Source organism: Delphinapterus leucas, chromosome 13, assembly GCF_059928025.1.
Source record: "Delphinapterus leucas isolate spDelLeu-1000000601 "Yukka" chromosome 13, BTC_Dleu_Yukka2, whole genome shotgun sequence".
NCBI lineage: Eukaryota > Metazoa > Chordata > Mammalia > Artiodactyla > Monodontidae > Delphinapterus > Delphinapterus leucas.
Window position 1 is genome coordinate 90,233,165 of NC_143141.1, and position 21,555 is coordinate 90,254,719.

Sequence of the window (21,555 nt, forward strand, 5' to 3'; positions counted from 1 at the left end):
ATCTTTACAGCATAAATTCTTCCTAAATTGGATATTTGGTGAAAATTCATTTTTTCTTCTTGATGCACTTCTGTGAAGATTTGAAGTTTCCAGTGGAGTGGTTGCCTCTACTTTTCTGGGTTTTTTAACTACAGTGAAGCTTTCTCAGTTTGGAGACTTTTCATGGGATCTTTAAGTGCATTGGTTATTTCATCTTCTTCAGTTAACTTAGTATACATTTGGTTTCTTTCTTCTTCAAAAGTTTTAAAATAGATATTTAATTCAGCTGCATCAATCAGTTTCTTTGAAATTACTTTGATTCATCTTCTAGGATGTCTCCATTTTCAGGACCATTGATTATAGCTACTTCCAAGTTCCCACTATCCATGTTGTCTTTTCCAAGAACAGCAGCCCAAACTCACACTTTCTTTTGCAGGTATCCATCCAAGGACTCAGTCTCTCTTTAGATTCATTTTTTTTCAGTATGGTAACAACATTCACTCCTCTTTCCAGCCCTTCAGCTTCTTGTGAAACCAGGTTCAGACTTTCCAGAGCACAGAAATCATCCTCTAAAGCTTCTTTCAGTGCTGGCTGACATTGTCCTTCGTTGATCTGATGGATTTTGAGGAATATTTCTATGGCAGCTACTTGAAATTCAATGTGTTCTGATGCATCTTATAAAGACTGAAACTGTCTTGTAAGGTCAGTCATCAACTCAGCCTGTTCAAAATGTTGAGATTTATCTTGTTTTTGTCCATTTGAAAGTTGTATATGCTAAAACCAAGTAAAGAGTTGAAGATTTCTAACTCCTTATGGATGTTTTACGTGTTTCTAATAATTTGTTCTCTGGTTTGCACTGAGGTTGACTCAAGGTGTCCAAATACGTATTTTTAATTTAAATTAATAGACCTTATTTCTTAGAGTAGCTTTAGTTTTATAGAAAAATTAGGCAGGGAGTTCCCATATACTCTCTCTTCACTCCCCCACAAACCACACTTACATAGTTTCCCCAACTTTCATCTTCCATTGGTATGATACATTTTTTACAACGGATAAACCAATTATTATTAACTTAAGTTCATAGTTTACATTAGGGTTCATTCTTTGTGTTGTGCAATTTATAGGTTTTGCCAAATACATAATGTCATGTATCCACCATTACGGTATCATATAAAAGTGTTTCATTTCTCTAAAAATTCCATGCTCCCTTTCTTCATTCCTCTCTTCTCCTCCCCCATGCCTAAACTCCTGGAAACCACTGACGTTTTTACTGTCTCCATAGCTTTGTCTTTTCCAGAATGTCAGCCAGCCTTTCTCAGACTGGCTTCTCTCCCTTGACAATCCACTTCTACGTTTATATACATCTTTTTTCGACTTAATAGCTCACTTATTTTTTATTGCTGAATAATATTCCATTGCCTGGATGGACCATTGTTTATTTATTTGTTAATCTATTAAAGGACATCTTGGTTGCTTCCAAGTTTTGAGCATTATAAATGAAGCTGCTATAAACCTTCAGGTTTTTGCATGTAAGTTTTCAACTCATTTGGATACCAAATATGTTTTCAATTAAAAAAAAAACTTATTTTTTTAAGGTAAAAAAAATACATTATCTTTCTTCCTGGACTGTAGAAACTCTGTGGGTAGTTTGCTTTTCCTTGAATTAAGCCCATAGATTCTTCATAATTAAGAATGTGACTATGACTACCCACAGCCCCATCTCCCATAAAAGTCCATGGGGACACAGGCCTGATCTAAGGTCCCCTGTCAATGTTGGTCCACCTGGCCCTGTGGCTCCTGAAAGGATACAGCACAGAGCATCACGGCCATCAGCAGATTTCCCCATGCTCTAGAGACCCAACTGTGTCACCTCAGATTGTCAAGACCCTGACAGCCACAGTGGACCCTAGAGAACACAGGTGAGCATCCTGCCTGAAACCAGATCAGCTCCTGGCCACATGTGCTGACCTCAAGGGAGGTTGGGGAAGGACAGGGCAGGAAACCCTGCCTTGAATAAACTGCTCATTGGGGGCCCTGAAGCAGTTAGGCCTGTTGAAGTTGGGGGGCTATCCAGGAGGCTGACCTAGCAAGGTGCAAAGCCAAGGACAGTTCTACCTGCAGGGGTGGGAGAAGCAGCCTAGTGAGCTCTTACAAGACAATCGTTATCTTCCTAAATCTGGGAAGGAGTTCCTGAAGAAAGAGGGAAAGCGCTGTAGGTAGCAATGATCCAAGAATGCAGGCTTGGGTCTCTTCAAGACAGAATGCCTCCATTTGGATGCCCACTGCTACCCCAGTCCCCTACCCACATGCAGGCAGTTTTCCTGTTAATAATTGCACTTGGTACAATTCCTGTACTTGGTATTTTAAACGGTAGTATTTCTTATGAAACTAACATGTTGTAAATAATTTTGTGCCTCAGTTTAATATTTCTGAAATAGCACCCTAGTCATTAAAAGAGAAAAAGGTCAAGGGAGATCTCCTATGAAGAACCAAAGTTCCTTTGGAAATGAACTGACGCCTCCTGTCTACTGAATGACTTGTGTTTAGAAAATCTGAAGTAGGTAAACAAAGGATGTGAGTCACGAGATATCAAAATACGAGTCAAATGGAACAAAGAAGAAAACAAACGAATCATTAAAGCGAAGGAGGATTATTGGAATAATGGAGTAAATTAGAGAGACTAGCAGTGATTTAAATCAATACCTGAAGATAAAAGCTCAAAGCACTTAAATAACAATACTCATTAATGTGATAAATAGACTCCAACTTATGAGAGGCTTGTATGTTAACTCTCTTGGAAACAACCACCTCCTACTTTTAAATCACCTAAAAGCCTTTCACACCTGATTGCTCAATAAACAGTCTGGGTCTGGAGTAAAATTCTGATTAAGAAAAGAATTTCCTCTTGGAGGACAGAGGTGAGCTTCATTGGTGAGCAGGGCAGACTTTGTGAGTCACAAATGGGGGAGATAAAGGAGACCTAATGTTTAAAAAATGTGCCATTTCAGTAATTTTATTAGATTCCATTTAATTCTCACATCTTAGTGGGTAGGTAGCTGCTATCTACTTTATAAAAGGCAAAAGAGAGGTTCAGAGATGTTAAACAAGGAAAGGGCAAAGAAGCAGCTCAGTCAGGGAGTGGGTTTTGGTGTTGCTGCCCAAGCTCTTCTAACACCTAAGAGGAGGAGGTTCAGAATCCTGGTGGCTGTGAGTGAGGGGCCACCGGTGCTTAGGGGCAGCAGGGGAGGGGCCTCTCTTCCTGTTAGAGAACCAGACTCAGATCTGTTCTTAGTAAATGAATTCCATTTTTTACTTCTTACTTATAACACAGAGACTGAAGTGCTCCAGTCATAGTAGCTCCTGGCCCTCTGCCGGGTGTCAGAAGTCCATGTTGAACTCCGGGATGTGGCCTGTGCTGCCCAGGGCCTGTGTGAGGGCCTCCTCCTCATTGTCATGGGCCCCTCCCAGACCAGGCGTGCCTGGGACTCTTGCTTCCCTACCACTCACAGCTCCAGACTGAGGCTGCCTATGAAAATTTCATGCCTCCAGGTGCTACATGGATTATTCATAAAGGCTGCAGAGCTGTCGCCATGGGAGCTGATTGGCTGCAGTGTCTTTAGCATCTTAATGACCTACCCTGATGGAGTGCAGGGCAGGGACCCACCTGGATCCTCCGTCACTGGCGGGACCAGCTTTTCCATTTGCAGAACATGTTGTGTGTTATTTCTTCCCAGACAGACCTAGGAGTAATATTTACCTAGTTGACTAATCCAAGCTAGTGGGGAGGCCCCCCTGGATCCTCAGAGACCTCTAGGCCCCCTGGCTGGCTTCTATGGGGAGTCGGCCTCAGGTCACCGCCCCCGCCCTTCCTTTCTCCCTGGCTGGGCTGTCAGGTCAGCAGGGGCCCTGAGTGGTGATACATGACATCAGAGAGGCTGAGTAACTGAGCCTGGATCGGGCATCAGGCCCAGCTGTGGGTGGCTTCAATGCACTGGTGGGCACAGGCTGGAGGATCTGTGTTGCTGCAAGGACTGGAGGTGCCAGGGGCCCCTTAAAAAGCTTCTAGCCCCACCCCGCAAATGGATCGTGGAAAACTAGTACTGATGCCTACCCCTGACTTGTAAGAAATGCACCAAAATCTCAGGGCTCACCACAAGGCTGCTCTCAGTCCAGTGGGGTCATCTGGTCAGTGCCAGCTAATTCCCATCTGCAGGCCACTGCAGGGGCTAGCTGGGCACCGACTGAGCACAGAGGAGGAGGGAAGTCTGGAGACCTAGACAGCACTTGGGGAAAAAGTAAGGTTTTGATGCTTCCAGAAAGAAGAAAACATTAGCCCAGGGAAGGGTGATGCAGAGCAGAGGAGATGCGCCATCCATCGTGCAAGGGGCAGCAGGGCAGCGCTGCCAGGGCCTGGATGCCAGCAGGGAGGGCAGTGCAGCCTGGTGGCACAGACCTGGATCTCTCCTAAGGCTTTGAGTAATGAGCCTCAGAGTCCAGGGGTCTTTCCAGGGGCTGGTAGGAAGGCTCTTACCTTTCCAGTAAGAAGACGATGTGTTTAGATTTGCACTTCAGGAATACAAGCAGCAGTGGGATGCAGGTTACACAGCCTCTGCCCCAGAGGGTTGAGCAGCCTGTTGCTTTTCCAGTACAGCTGAAGACCAGGGCCCTTCTGCGAGCACCGCTGGGAGGGGAAGGTGGGCAGGTGGAGGAGGCTGGGTCATTGTGCAGCGCTCAGAGATGCCCTGGATGTTCCTTGACAGATACAGCGATGGCTGAGTCACCTGGGTGCCCATGCCTCAAAACACCAATAGGAGAACAAAATCAGGGTGATGTAAAAAAGGGAAGCCTTCTCCACTCACCTGGAATGTGTGAAATGAGCCAACATTAGACCTTCCTGTTTTGACCCCGCCGTGCCCTGTAAGGAGGGGCAGCAGCAGGATTGTGATGGGGCTGCCGTCAGGGAGGAAGGAGGGCATTGAGCCCCTTCTTCTCAGTGGCCACGGAAATCTCTGATAATTTTGCAGATCCAAAGAGAGCCTTGAGTGGAGGGAGCAGAGAGTGGATTGGCATAAGCAGTGGTTAAGCCGGCCTGTCATTTTGTAATATTTTACAGCAAATATATAGATTTATATAAAGGAGCTAAGGTTGCTGCCATGCTATCAATCCTGTTAAAAATAGAAGGCTTTTGGATGCTTTGTGTCACCCTGGAAATTACATTATGAGGCCAGAGGGTGCAAAGTCAGTGACCTTTGCCTTGGGAGAATTTCAGGACCATGGCTTTTGTATGAGAGCTTTCACTGTGCATTTTCTGGTGTCCTGAGTGTCCCGTCGGCAGCTGGGGACGTCACAGGAGGAGTTGGCACTCAGCTGGGCTCTCATGGACTCTGTGCAGTTTCACAGGTGAATATGCTGAGTCACAGTTACGACACAAGATGCAAATTTCAGCTTTGAGAATGATGAATGGTTTCCAAATCGTATCTATCAAACTGTATATAATATTTATAAACACGTTGAAAATGCATAAATGGAGTGATTGTCCTGGAAGTAAATTATTTCAGGTTAGACTGAGGAGAGATGTCATTAAAGGTTACATCTTTAATGTCCCTAAAAGACAAATAAGCTTTTCTGAAACCCCCATTTATTCTCAAGGGGAGACAAGTAACATCCAGACAGGTGATGTGACTTGCTGAGTGCTTACTAGGAGAGTGTAGTGAGAGGTAACCAGTGGGTCATCCCCCAGGTACCAGTGGGCATAATCACTGGGGGAACATATGCAGACTTTGTCATGTTTCCTCCTTGCTGACTTCAGAGGAAATAAGGTCAGATGGAGAAAGAGATGGGTAGAGGCGAGAAAATCATTACACTCGTTCTTAATCCTTAATTGTTCGGGTCTCCTGTCTACCATGCAGACTCTGAATCAAGACCTAGGCCAGTAGTCTTGGGTCTTCGTAAGCCTCAGAATCTGGGGGTCTAAAACATATCAGAAAATGGACAAGAAAAAACCCAGAGATACAATAGATCATCTTTTCCATAGCTGAAGATTGTTCTCGAAGTAAAGCTTTTGGAAAACGGAAAAAAAATGAAATGTCTAAAAGGGCAAGTGTCTGAGCTCCACCATTTTTCTTTGCAGCCATGGCACCAGGCTTCCTTTCAAAACCATTCCAGATATCTGCTCCCAGGATCTGCCGCAATTCCATCAAGGCTTCGCAGAGCTGATCTTCATTGAACTCAACACTGTATATCCACTTCAGGTAGAGTGAGATTTTGCGATTATTTTAATGAAGCAATTTGGGGCATATATAGGTACAAAGGCGGTATCTATATGGTAAATATATACGTAAGTAATTAGATGGCTGCAAAATTATATAGGATGCTGTTTAAAGAAGCAAAGTGTTCAAAATTGAAATGGAAGCCTGGTAAATAACCCATTATACCCAAAGAAATCCTGATTGCCTATTCATAGCTGGAATTTACATGAACCCTTGTTCATTAAAGAATGAATAGCTGCTAATTTGCAGCATTACCAAAGCAAAGTTCAGATGACAGAATAAAAAAAAAAAATCCTCTCAAATCAGAAGTCTACCATCTGTCCCACATAAACATCACTGTAACTTTCTTAATATGTGGGAGACCCTATTTTTAAATTCTACTATCTAATTAAAACACCCCAGAGAAAAAAGATGCAGATTGCAGAAATCAAAATTTAATAATAATGAAGAAAGTGGGAGGGAGAAAATCAATCCATTTGTTAAAACAATTTCTTAAAGTGTTTTCTTTTGAGCATTTATTTAAGCAGAAGAAGCTACCTGAGTATTATTCAAGGAAATGGGTTCAGGTTCTTATTCAGATCTACCTGTTAAGAGCTTAAAGCGGGGAGTGGGAAATGTGATAGGAGTGATCAAGACATGATTTCTTCCCCTTAGAAACTATAATCCAGGGAAGGAATCAGACAAAGGAAGGAGATGTGGCTTGGGAAGCATTTGGTGAGTGTGAAATGCCCAGCTCTGAAGGGCTGTCACTCTTCCACACAAAGCCTCAAATCTCTGTGTGCTGGAATCACAGCTGAAAGGCACTGTCTGGATGGCAGAAATCAGCTACTCCTTTCTCCTGGTAAGGAAACCCAGGGCGGGCGTTGCTGTGACTTCTCCAAAGTTACACAGAAAGCATCAAAGCTAGAACCTGACCCACAGCTTATGATCCTTAGATGTTTACATTTCGCTTATAGGTAATCAGCTTCTCACAATGTATCATTCAAAGGTTAAAGGGCAAAGAATACGCAACCTGCCCCTCCACCATCACCACCATACACAACCGGCAATAGTCTTAAAATAATGAGATTTTACGAATCAATACCAAGTAATGTGAATACCAAGAAAAAGCACAGGCGATGCGATGGAGTACAAATAACACAAGCTCTAAAGTACCCATCAAATTGTGACAAAAGTTTATTAGTTCCCAAGAAAATGTACATTAAAATATAATACAAATTAAGGCTTATGTGTCACTTGCAAATTTGACAAAAATAAATTATGATAACCAATGTTAGAGACGCTTAACAGCTTAACAACGCTTAACAACGCTTAACAGAAAATGGACACTCTTTAACCTTGCTTGTGGGAAGGTAAATCCTACTGGCTTCTCTGAAGTTCAGTATGGGATCAGATATGGACAACCAGAAAGATATTCATTTACTCAACCAGCTCAACTTCTTATAAATTTACCAAAGAAAATCGTCAGGCAAGAAAACAGAGATGTGTGTATACAAATGTTTGTAATACTGAAAACTGGAAACAGCCAACCTAGCCAAAAATAAAGAACAATTAACTAAATTATAGAAATACAAAGTTTGTGTACTCCAGATTACTTTATTATAATCCTTTATCATATTGGAATTAACAGCTCTAGAGTTTGAGAAGATCCTGGCTCCACACAATACTCTTTGGGTGATGCTGGATAAGTTACCTAATATTTCCCTTCTTTGGGGTCCTCATCTGTACGATGGGGAAGTACTATCACCTGCTTCAGAGGATTCCCATGAGGATTACATACGTCAGCACTCTTGAGTGTAAAACACTTAGATTAGACTCTGCTACATCATGTGTGTATTAGTCAAGGTTCCCCAGAAAAACAGAACCAATAGGAGAGAGAGAGAGAGAGACAGAGTTAGTAGAAGAATACGTCAAGAAGTCCCACCATCTGCTGTCTGCAAGCTGGAGAAACAGAGGCAAGTCTTAGTCAGAAGGCTCAAGACCAGGATCGCTGATATCTCAGGGCAGGAGACGATGAATGTCTGGACTCAAGCAAAGAACAAATTTGCCCTTCCTGTGCCTTTTAATTTTACTCAGGTCATTACAGATCGGCTGATGCCCACCTGTACTGTGAGGGTGACATTCTTTACTTAGTCTACGGATTCAAATGCTATTCTCTTTCTGAAACACCCTCACAGACAAATCCAGAAATCATGTTTTTTTTCCAGCTCTCTGGCATCTTTTAGCCCAGTCAAGTTGACATATAAAATTAACCATCATGTGTTCAAAAATATGATTAATTAACTACTTTACTATTATCACATAGTCTCAATAAATAATATTGTCGGAGTAGATTTTATTTTCAAAATACTTTCAAGTGAAAAAAGAGCTGAAGGAAGTAGACCAAGATATTAAAAAATGTTCATATCTCTTTATGCTTATCTATATTTTCTATTTGTATATACTTAATGCATTGTCTGTATATTAACATCACTTTAAGAACCCTACAGGTATTTTCAAAAGTTTGTTACGCAAGCAAAGAGGACATGAAGTTCATGATAAAGTAATAATGTGTTGTGTGGTAGTTAAGAGCTTGCATTGTAGCAATGAATGTAAGTGTGAATCCCTGCTCTGCTGAACACGTTCTTATTGTAAACCCTTGGGTAGGTTTATTTAACCTCTTTAAATCTCGATGCTATAATGGCAATAGAGCTGTTTGTGGATTAAATGAGATAATTCATGAAAAATTTCTAACACCAAATATGAAGCATATGCTCTACAAAAATATTAGCTAGTCTTACTACTCAGCACACATCAGTTATTATCAAATCTAATCATAAGAATTCTACACATATATTACTGGATTGAGCTATGCAGTACCTAGAACATGAAAATCATGTCAGAGGTGACAGACCAAGGAACAAACATCCAATTCAGATCCCGCCCAATTGCTAATATGCCATAGAAATTGTTGGCTATACCTCCTACACTAAAATATATAGCATTTTAAGAATATGATACAGAAAAATGTTTTGTTGTTTTCAGTTCTCCATAGGAAAACAATCCTCATGAGAACAAGACATAAAACTATGGAAACACATACGAACGCCGCTCATTACAGATGCCATGGGCATTTGTTCATTTTGCTCTCATTACATTAAGTACAATTAAAACAACTGGCCGCCTGAACTAGCAAATGGTCTCATCCAAACTTACTTTAAAATGCAGCCAAATAAATAAATGAATGAATGAATACATAAATAAATAAATGAATTGGATTATTAGATGTTTAGGGAAGAGATAGAAGTTAGGCTTAAGATAAAGGAAATATAGTAAAAGATTGACTGTAGAACATAGATGGTGAGTGTATGGCTATTTATTCTACATGTTTTCTTCTTCGGCATTCAATGCTGGGAAAAAAAGAAAAGGTCCCATGAAATGCATGCATTGGACTCACTGTTGAATCTGGGAGTGTGAGGCAGTCTTTCTAGGAGGAGAACCACAGCTGTGTACTCTAAGCCTGACTGTTTTCACATAGTTGCCATAGACATGCTCTTTTTCTCAATGGTGGGTGGTGGTAGGAAGCTTAGCTTGGTGACTTTGTGGTGATTATTCCCAAAGCACATTTCCCTTATCAATCTGGAAGATAAATGAAATGGAACAGGCTTGGATTTTAATTAAAAAAAAATGATACCATTGTTTTAGGGATTGTTTTTTTTCCCTTCTACCCTCTAAACTTATTCTTCTTTCAACTGACTTTTAATGGAACATTTCATTCTGCCTTTGAAGTTTCAACATTTCAAGGTAGAATCAACTCTGGGCCTTGCTGCCAGCGTTCTGGTACTGCCCACCTGGGAGAAATCATTTCCTAGTGGCCCTGCTCCTTGGGATGCATGTTTCTTGAGAGAGATGCTTGGGGAAATTTAATGAATAGGGTGGAATCCTTCTCAGGCAAACATTGGCCATTGGCCATTCAGAAATCTTTCCTTTCTGAACCTCCCCCTCCACCCGTGCGCACACGTGCACGCATGCGTGCGCACACACACACACACACACACACACACACACACACATACACTCCCTCCATGGCTGTTTCAGTTATGCCAACTCCCCCTTTGGCTGGCTGCCATCGTGGGCTCATTAAGAAACAGTGGTCAAACCTGTCTTCCCTGTGTTACTCTATATTTTGATAGAGAGGCTGCATGAATGACTAATGTAGTATCCACTGTGCTAATGTAGAAATGGCCTGAATATGATCATTTAACAAATAAAGTACTCACTCGTCTAGAATTGCATGCAAGACAAGAGGTCGTGCATTACTCATGCTTTGATACCCTCCTCTCATGTGGTCTTCAAGCTGACTTCAAAGAGATCTCATGTGGTTATTCTGTGGGTTTCTAGGCTGGAGAGTGGACAGTGGTGCTGAGTGGCTCATTGCTCTGATGGTGACTGGAGTTGTGTATGTAAAGAACAATCAAATGTTCATATCAAAGGAAAACAGAAGAGCGTGGAATGAATGTAACCTGTCTTCCTGTCCAACCCCCAAATCTATGCTTTATCTTGAAAACATACCTATTCGGTACAAATAAGATTTTATTAAGTGACTCAAAATATGGTTAAAAATGTCACTATCACTCAAAAATATAGCTTTTGATTCTTTATGCAGTACATTATTTACACTTAGGGAAAATTATGACGAGGAAATTATATTCCATGTTGGGAAGTGAGCTAATGATGCTTATAAATAACCACTTACTAGGTAAATTGATAAACAGATCAATTGTACCTATTATACAGATTTATAAGAGTACCAAAGGATGACATAGGTGCTGCTAAGACCTGAAACCAGAGAAAATGAGCTAAAATGAAATGGAGATAATCACCTTGTGTAAAATGATGCAGCAGTTGCTGTCATTGCCTTGCTCTTACCCCTCCCCCCTTACCATTTGGTGCCCAGAAGTCACCTTCCAATGTCATCTCATTGGGATGTTGTCATCCTTCTCTGGGACCTGAAGGATGGGTCAGCACCTATTTTGAAAGTGGTTCATGATATTAGAACGAGCTTAGGGCCAAGGTGCTGGCTCTTTTTCCATCAGCGTCAGGTTGAAATCGGTGAGATAGTAACAATGAGAGAAACTGCAGGAAGCAACTCTGGCAGTCAGGGCTGGAGGTCACCAGAACCTAGACCCTCGGGGCAGTGCCCGACGGAGCTGAGATTCAGACTTTTGCGAGTGGGTGCTATCCAGTAGTTTCCGCAAGTGTGTGAAAATTCTGGAGACTGGAACCAACTGCTGTTGGAACAGTTGCTGCTTCGTGGGTAAGGAACTTTTGTGTAGACTGTGTTTACAGGAAGGATAAGCAAAGAGAGAGAAGCAAATCTCTTGTCCTATCTCATGCTCTCTTATGTTCCATAATGGCATCACCCAAAGCGAAGCGCACTGGAGAAGTGAAATAGTTTGCAGAGTTCCAGCCCCTGTACCACAATAGGATATAGAAGGATAGTTTTAAAGCTGAGAAAACCTAACTCTTAAAACTGCTGACATGAAAAAATCATTAATCCACAATTTTCAAGCACAAGTCACATGGCTACAGCTAGGTTCAAAAGCATGGAGAAACCAGATATTGGTCAACAGTAACAGAGTTTACTATACCAAGTAAGATCATAAAGTGAACCTCAGTCTTAGAACCACTAGCTAACATCAACCATCTGCCGGTTCTGCTAAGCCATTTTGAGTCAGTCATCCTGAATTTATTTAAACCATATGACTGCAGTTTATATTTGTCATTTTGGCAATATTTAAAAGGAAAACAGTCAAGTACTTTATTAATATTTGTGAAAATGAGACTGTTTTTCAGGTTATGTGCTGTGGATGAAGAGGTTAGGGGAGAATAGGAGTCCCTTCCTTCCAGGAGTTTATCCAATAAGACACAGAGTTTTAAGTAAGAAGATGAAGCTCTTAACATGTAGCACCATGTAGGTGGTATGGATGAAGGGCTGAGGGAACATAGGAAACAAGGGGGTTTGTTTTAGGTGTTGTAAGTCATGGACAAGAAGGGTAAATGGGAAAACTTTACAGAAGCGGTCAGAAGGGTCAGAGCTGGACAGCAAGGCTGACTTTAGAATATTAGGGAGGTTTGTGGGGGTGCAGTTCAGAATCTGGGGATTTCCTTCAGCTTTTACAAATCAAAGAAATTTGGGGGGTCTATTTTGGGGGCATTAATGAATAATTCAATGTTTTCCTTCTATACAGTTTTTATAATTAATTTTTTTTTTTTTTTTTTTTTTTTTTTTTTTTTTTTTGCGGTACACAGTCCTCTCACTGTTGTGGCCTCTCCCATTGCGGAGCACAGGCACCGGACGCGCAGGCTCAATGGCCATGGCTCACGGGCCCAGCCGCTTGGCAGCATGTGGGATATTCCCGGACCGGGCATGAACCCATGTCCCCTGCATCGGCAGGCAGACTCTCAACCACTGTGCCACCAGGGAAACCCGACAGAATTCTTGAAAGAGAGAAGAAAGTAAATATAGGAGAGGAAGCCATCACTGAAATAATCAAAGAAATAATAAAAGACAGTTTACTAGAATGAAAAGTGCTTCTTGATTGGAGGGTCCATCATATACACAATAAAATATATGAAAACTGACTTAATCAAGTTATGTCCTTGAGACATTTGTTTTCCCTGAACACAAAAATAAAACTATATACATTGCTAGAGGAAAAAAAATGTTATAGAACCAGATCAGTTTTAGTCATGTCTCCAGAAATTAGGAAAGGGAAAATGCTAGAAGACAGTAGAGCAGGGTTATAAAGGCTCTGAATGAATTTTCATGATATCTTTTCAAAAGATAAGCTACAGGAGACTTGTCATGGCTTTGGTCCAGGACATCTTCCTAGCCCTCTTCCAAGGGGGTGAGAGGATTTGTCTTTTCCCATTGCATATATCTCCACAGTTTTTTAGACCTTATTTTAAACATCTTTTAAAAGCTTCAAAGAAGGCATGGAAGTAGAATAGGAAAAAGTTTATAAACCAAATTTTTTCAGAATTGACCTTTAAAGGTCTCTTCTGATTTTTAATATTTAGGATTTGGAGACTGAAAAGTGAAACAATATCCTCTGTAGTGTTTCCAGTTGGGATTCTATTCATAAACTGATTTAAAATTAGTAACCTCATAATGCGGAATATCACAAAACATTAATGAGCTATCAATGCACAATACATATTTCTCCTAAGTGGTAAACTTGCCAGCTAAGCACAGCTGAGATACAAATTTTTTTCAAGCCAAAAGACCTTTACAAATTGTCTGTAAAATCCTCCAGAGTGTTTACTATATTTGAATACTTCATGAAAGGTAGTTTCATTCTCAAATGTGTTTAACGCCATTTTATACATTATTTGATTCTGTGATTGAACACAAAACATTGACAAAAACAGTAACATTCCCCAGGAATGAGCAGCTGTTGAACGATACCTCACAGAGGATAGGCATTTGATTTTTTCTGTTATCAGCTTGTAGTAGCAATGCTATCTTGTCTTCTCTCATTCTGTGACTGTTGTGGAAATGACATTGAGAAAATGAGAATTTTTATGTAGCGGCACATAGACTGAAGTTTAAAATACCCCAAATAGCTCAATCTACCTAAAATGTTCAGTATCTACCTGTTGTATTTAATAAAGCATTTTACTCTCAAACCACTATCTTCTTCCCAATGACCCACAATCAAACAATTTTTCAACATACCTGGACCTGACCAACCATTGAGCCTGCCATGTTGCCCTGTTTGCGCACTCTCTCACCTTCTTCTGCTCTTTATTTGTTGGTTACCCAACTTAGATTCTAGAGTCCACCATTAAAATCTCTTCCTTGCACACCTCTTCTTTCGTTCTAATTTTCCTAGCAAAGCTCAAACTGTGGCTTAGTCCCCCCCACAAGTACCCCCAGCTTGCACTGTACAGCTGAGTGATGGAGAGAAGGACAAAAGAGGAGACTGATCTCACTTTAGCTGCCCCTAGTTTAAGTGAACTCCTAGGGCCACCACTGACTGTTACTGCATTTCCCTGACCCACCCTCTTTTCCACTCTCCTAAATGTCTAGTTCCAGCCTGTCCCTTCACAAACCTTTAAAACTTTGTCGTCATTGTCATGTTCAGCTGATAACTTTATTTCCTTTAACAGTGAGAAAGTACAAGTCAGCAGGATCGAAATCCCACATGCTCCCCTCATCCCAGCACAACATTCCCACTGCATCAACGTTCCTACGCTTTCCTTCTCGCCCGGTGCTGTGTGTGTCTGTGCTCCTAAGTCCAGCTCTTGGCTCTGCATGTTTCATCCCATTTCTTTCTCCTCCTCAATATGGTAATTTCAAGCAACTCTCCCCTCTCTTTCCTGTATCATCAACTTCTCTTTCCAAAGCCTACAGACATGCATTTATAGCTCACACCTAAATAAAACAGAACAACAAAAGCAGCCTCTTCTGCACTCTTTCCCCTTTTCAGAAACATTCCAAGATCGAGTTGTCTATGTATAATCTTCTGCCCTCATCTCTTCTTTGCTTGGATCTATTCAAATTAGGGCTTCATCTCAACTATTCCATCAAAACAGTCTTCCCTCTTCAAGACTCCCAATGACATCGGCACTAAACCAAAGAATCAATTCTCAGTCCTCATCTTAAATGCATTTTGACATGGTTTGAGTACATCTTCCTTAAAATTATTTTTCCCTTTGTCTAAGACTACCTTAACTTTGTTTTCTTTTATTTTAATTTTTTTTTCCAGATTTTTTTCAATCTGGAAAATTCAAAAAAGTAATTGACACATACAATTGTATATTTTCATTTTTCTTTTAAATTCCTGACTGTTCCTTCCCCCTTTCTTTTGTGGTGTGTCTCATGTCTCTAGCCTCGAAATGTTAGAATATGGCAAGGCTCATGTTCTGACCTCCTTTTTATCTGCACTGAATGTCAAGGAGATCTCAATTTGTCTCTTAAAATATTATCTATATGTTGACGAAACATGTGTTTATATCTGTAGCCCCTGAAGTCCAGACTCATACATCTGACTGCCTTCTTAGCATTCTACTTGATGTCTAGTATATAGTAGAAATTTCAGAGTTTAGTTTTGAGCATCTCAATTCGCTTTGCACTAACCAACAGCCGCAGCAATATCCTCCCTCCCATTCCCCAAACAAAAACAAAACAAAAATATCGTTTCTCCCATATTCATCCACATCTCAGTAAGTGTCAACACTGCCTTACAGTTGCTCCAACTAAAAGTATTGGGCTCATTTATGTCTGTACACCTACATCCAATCTATCAGCAAATACTTGTCTACCTCCAACCTTCTCACCATCTCCCTGTGTCCACCACCCATGCTTGAGTCCATCACAGTTCTGGATTTAATTCTTAACTGGTCTCTCTCTTCTCTGCCCTGGCTTCACTCCATGTAAATTTGCGTTCAGAGTAAAACCGAAATGCCTGCAAGTCCCCATTACTTGTGCCACTGATGCACGAGTCCTCCATTCCTTTCCACCATCCTCTTCTGTCAATTTGTTCTACTTCACAGTGACTTCCCGCAGGTCCTGAAAAGTATCAACCGTGCTCCCAACTCATTGCCTCTGCATTATAATTAATATAAGATAATATAAACAGTATAGTGAACATTCACTTAATGTATCTGGATTAATGAATTTTTTGAATGAATACTCGTGATCCCAGTATTGTTGAGTTACTGTACTTCCCACTTGCCAATAGAAAAACTGATTGGTTTTGTTGTTGTTGTTGTTTTTTAAGCTAGTCAATGATGAAACTGGCTTTTAATCACCCAGATGATTTCACAGCCTCTGCTCTGAGCAGGTATTCTGACGTGTCTTTGATGTGAGTTTATTTACACAGAGACCTCCCAACAGGGAGTGGGGAGGGGGCACATGGGTTGGGGACAGCTTCCTACAGAAGTGACTGTTGATCTGAATCCTGAGGACACAGGGGAGTGGCCCTGTGGAAAGGAGGGCAGGCCCAGGTTGCATGGTCTCTGGAGGGAGGTGTGGAGCGCGTGCACAAACAGCCTACTCCTGGAGTGCATGTGGTTCTAAGGGCCGCAGCCTACAGGTGCGTGTGTGAGAGAGTGTGAACGTATCTATGTGTGCACTTACAGCCGAGCACCACGGTGACAAACGAGGCTGAATGGACAGATCAGGGCCACTGACTTGACTTATTTTAATGCCAAAAGTATGACTCTCATTTTGAGACACAGCAAACGGCCATAATCTGAAAAGGGAAACAACTACGGTTTATGTTTGAGAAGACTGGCTCTGCTTTCCTTGTGAAGGATAGTTTAAATGGAAAACTGGAGGCTTCTCCAGTGTTAAATGCAATTCCTAATGATTCTTAGGTCTATAAACTGAGGCATTGTCACATGAAAATTTTGATTTAGCTTGGCTTCTTGGAGTTAAAAACAAAACACATGAAAATCAAACATACTTACCCTGTACTAGGGAATTATAATTTTTTGTAATTCATAAGTATTAAATTATTTGTATTGTAGTTACTGGGGCTGCCATAACAAATCATCACAAACTGTGTGGCTTAGAAGAACGGAAATGTATTCCCTCACAGTTCTGGAAGCTGGCAGTCTGAAGTCATGGTATCAGGAAGGACTTGCCTTCACCAAAGACTCTAGGGAAAAAAATCATTCCTTGGCTCTTCCTAACTTCCAGTGGTTGTGGGCAACCCTTGGTGCTTTGTTTTTAACTCCTTGGTGCTTTGTTTTTAACTCCTTGGTTTGTAGACTTATCACTCCACTTTCTGACATCACATGGCTTCTCCCCTCTGTGTGTCTGTGTCTCTACATGGCCTTCTCAGTCATTTAAGGTCCACCCTAACTAATTACCTCCACAAGGACCCTACTTTCAAATGAGGTCACATTCTGAGATTCTGGGTGGATGTGAAGTTTGGGGTGGCCAAAAATTAAATCTCATTTTAAAAAACAAGATAGGAAAGATTATTACAAACAGACAAATGTTTCAATTGACAGTGAAAAGCAAATAGAATCAAATTAATGATGGTCTAAGGATTCTTCATCCTCGGGATATTTCTCACCAAGTGGTATGTGTGTGTTTGTATGTGTGTCTCTGTGTGTGTCTGTGTGTGTATTTCTTTTTTAATATCCAAGGATGTTTCCAATTCCAGTGTTGTAGTTTATGTCATAATCTGTCACTGTAATTCACAGAGTAGCTATTCACAGTCAAATTTTCTCAGGTTTGTGAACATAGTTTTTCACAGCTACATTTTATGTCTTTTTCATCATAGCCTCATAAAGTGCAGCTGCAATTACCAAGTGTATTTTTATGGAAGCCACTTTTGAGCATGCGATCTGTGTATGCTCTTATATCATCTTATCTGGAAAAGTCAGGAGAAATTGTTGTGCAAAAAAAGATAGGATCAACTCATGAGTCTAAAGCTCTGAAAAAAAAATGCCCTACAGGAAAGATGGTGAATGTTTAGGAAGCCATAACTCTCGGCTAGGGAGTGGTTTCACCTTTAAGAGGCGACAGTGAAAAATTAATGAACCAAGGGCTCTAATGAATGAGGCATGTTGACATGAAGACAGATTCATGGCATAAGTGCTGAGTAACAGATATGATAGAACTGGATTTGGCTCTGGGGGCCTATGAGAAAGGATTCCTGCACTGAGCTCCTGGTATGTGTTTAGTCTTTTATGGCTTTTCCTGCAGTTTTCTCTAAAGTGGAGGCTAATTTTTCTCTTGCATCCCATGTTCCTTAATGCCTAGAAGTGACATAAAACTCCTGCTTGCTTCCATTACACTTTGCAATAACTTTTCCTTTCTTCTTCAAAAACCATCTCTTTTTGAAGTCTGTGCCCCATGCTTTTGTGTCTGTTCCCTGTTCTCTCCATCCCTCCCTTGCTTGCCGGAGACCACAGCACCTCCAGTGGTATGACTCTCCATCCCCTTTCTGCCATATTTCTGGGTGGCTTCCTAAGCCACAGGGACGACCCTGTCAACATTCCAGTCCCTTCAAGCTCCTCTTCTCCAGTGAGTCCACTTTATTTGTGCTCAGTCCTCATCACACCATGAATCTTGTCACCCCCGAAATAAACCACCATTCAAACCTGACCACCAGGGCTTCCCTGGTGGCTCAGTGGTTGAGAGTCCACCTGCTGATGCAGGGGACACGGGTTCGTGTCCCAGTCCGGGAGGATCCCACATGCCGCGGAGCGGCTGGGCCCGTGAGCCATGGTCGCTGAGCCTGTGCGTCTGGAGCCTGTGCTCCGCAACGGGAGAGGCCACAGCAGTGAGAGGCCCGCGTACCACAAAAAACAAACAAACAAAAAAAAACAAAACCTGACTACTGATGCTCCATCCTTTGAGCTCATTTTTTTTATACTCTTAAATAGACACCACAAACATAGCTTCATCACAGGCTTATTTTTCATGGTAAAATATTTGAAATGGTTCCATAAATCATGATCTATTTATTTGGAACATTAAAATCTATTACATGAAATTTTTACTAATACAGAGGTGTGAATAAGCATAAAGTATTACATTTTAAGAAGTTAGAAATCAAAATTGTTTGCTGGTGATGAGTAATGAGATGGCAGAAGAAAATGATGGAAAAGAAGTATAGCAAAATATTAGCAGTGTTTATGTCTGGTTCTTGGAGTTAGTACTTTATTGTATCTGAATTTAAATAAGTAAATGTAATTATATAGTAAAATAAATTAAAGTATTTTAACTCAAAAAGTATTTACTTTGGGACCATTATTTCTAAGCTCTCTGCTACCACTGGTGACACAGAGATGAGTCCGTTTCCTATGAAGCTCTCAGATAGAGAGATGAAAATATCATATAAGTAAATATTTTATATTGTAAGAGAAATCACATTTGTTGTTGTTTTATTTTTTAATTTTTTTCTTCAAATTTGTTGTTGTTTTAAAGCACTAACTTTATTTAAGAAAGGGTAACTCTTGGGAAGCTGAAGCACACACACACACCTGTTTGTGCATGTATGTGTTATGTTTATATGTTTACCTACATATATTATTCTTCACAATCAAAATTTGATTATCTCATAAACTTGGTGTAATAGTTTAAACTCTGACTCTTACAAAAAGGCATGGAATAAATATGGATTTGGAATATGTATTAAAGTGGAGACGGGCCACCTGATCTGGCCCCAATTCATTCCTGAAAGACATTCATTGCAAATAGTGTTATTAACAAAGAAAGAGGCCGGGTGATGTTTCTTGTTTGTGGGGCTGCTCCCTGAGGATCACCTGACTGGCTCCATCCAGTGTCAGCTCAGCATCTGTAACTTGGGGAAAGGGAAGTTGAAAAAATAAAGTTAGATTTATCATTTAGGAATATTTTACAATTTTTATTTTATGTTTATATTGAAACTGGAGTAATAACCAAGTTATCACTTGGTTAATAACCTTTAAGATGTTTACTATTATTTTTTAATATTCATATCAATAATAGTATATCTCCATTAAGGTAGTAATTTGCCTTATGATGAATAAAATAGTAACCAGTAAGAAAGTAAAGCTATGGTAAAAAGAGAAATGAGAATCTATGAGAAAAAAGTGAAACCAAGGGAAGCCTGAAATTTGCCCTTTTTCAGCCAGAAATTTCAGTAGCCCAGTTTTGATTAATTAAGTATTCACCATAAATCCCTAAACATATCCTGGTGCATGTGTGTGTGTGTGATATTTATTCATTCATTCCACAGACATTCACTGAACACCTTCTTGTAGTTTACATTTTAGCTTCTAGAGAATCACAGATTAAGCCAAGACCCCTGCTACTTGGGAAGTTAAGAGTCTAGTAGGAGATAGAGGAATGTAAATATGCATGCCTCATGGCCTGTGGGCACAGTGAAGAGAGCAACACACAAATAAAATTAAATTAAATTAAAATAAAATAAAAAAGGAAAAAAGATGATTGTTCGGTGAACTAGTTAAGAATGTTGTCCCAAGGGAAATAGGATAACTTAAATATTGAGCTAAATAAGAGTTCCCAAGGTGGGAAAAGCATTCCTGGAGGTAAGGTCAGCAGTGTAGAGGGAAAGAGTCATAAGAGCACAGTCTGCTCTGGGAAGTACACACAGCCACACGGAGCTGAGCGTGAAAGGGCTAAGGATCCAGCCCAGTGTACTAACCCAGTCTGGAGAACAGGATGGCAAAGGGAACTTTACAGGTTCAAACTTTTCTCCACCATAAATGTTCTTGGTACTTTGTGTTTGATCTTGTTTATCCTGCTATGTGTGGTAGCATAACATTTTATAATGATGGTCTCAGGGCAGTGTAATATGTAAACACCTGGACTCCGCCGCTTGGCAGCAGTGAGATTGTGAGCAAGTCCCCAAGGCTCCTGGCGTCTCCATCTGTGACGTGAGGGTCAGAATCATGCCCCAGTGGGCTGTGAGGATCCCAGGAGCCGATGCACAGTTAGCAAGGTTGCTTCGCACATGGCTTCACGCAAACGTCAGCCAGCCCTAATTACCACGACTGTGTAGTAACTGAGTCAGGGGGTTATGTTGAACTCCACTCAGCTTGTATGGACTGGTGTCAGGATTTGAACGCTGACCTCATAGAGCCCATGCTCCTTCCATCACTGTGTGCTCAGTGATGCTCAGGTGTGAAGGAGGTGGACACTAACTGTTCTTCTGCTTCCTAAGGACAGGATAAAAGAAGAGAGTGAAATTGGGTCATGAGGGAGAATTAGATAGAACTCTCTACTAGAAGAGAGGGCTGTTTGCTGTAACAGGATGCTACAAATCATTAAGTTTTTCTTTGATGTTTTTTTTAAAAGTAAGAGGTGAATGCCAGCCTCTGACTCTTTTAAGACAAGAGAGTCCGAAAAACCTAAGCTCCTGCCCGGTGGGAGGAGCTGTAAGACTGGACGGCATTGCTTTGATACCATATGTTTTGTAGAAGCGGGACTGCAGTCCTCGAGTGCAACAGCACAATACATTGACGAGGTTGGATATAAAATTTTGGAAAGATTTTGAATAAAGGGCAGGGAAAGAGTAATATTTTCCACTAAAGTGGAGGAAGAAATTTGAATAGTTATCCACAGGTATAAAAATCAATTATTTTCCTGAGAATAAAGATCAAAATGGTCAAAAGAAAATCTTGAATATCAAAGCAGAAAACAAGAAAACTGTACTATCTTTAGTTTTTCTGTGCCCACCTCCACCTCCGCCTCAACTCTCTCTCTCTCTCTCTCTGTCTCTCTCTCTCTCTCACACACACACAAACACACACACACACACACACACACGAGTGCATGTGAGCCTCAAACATACAC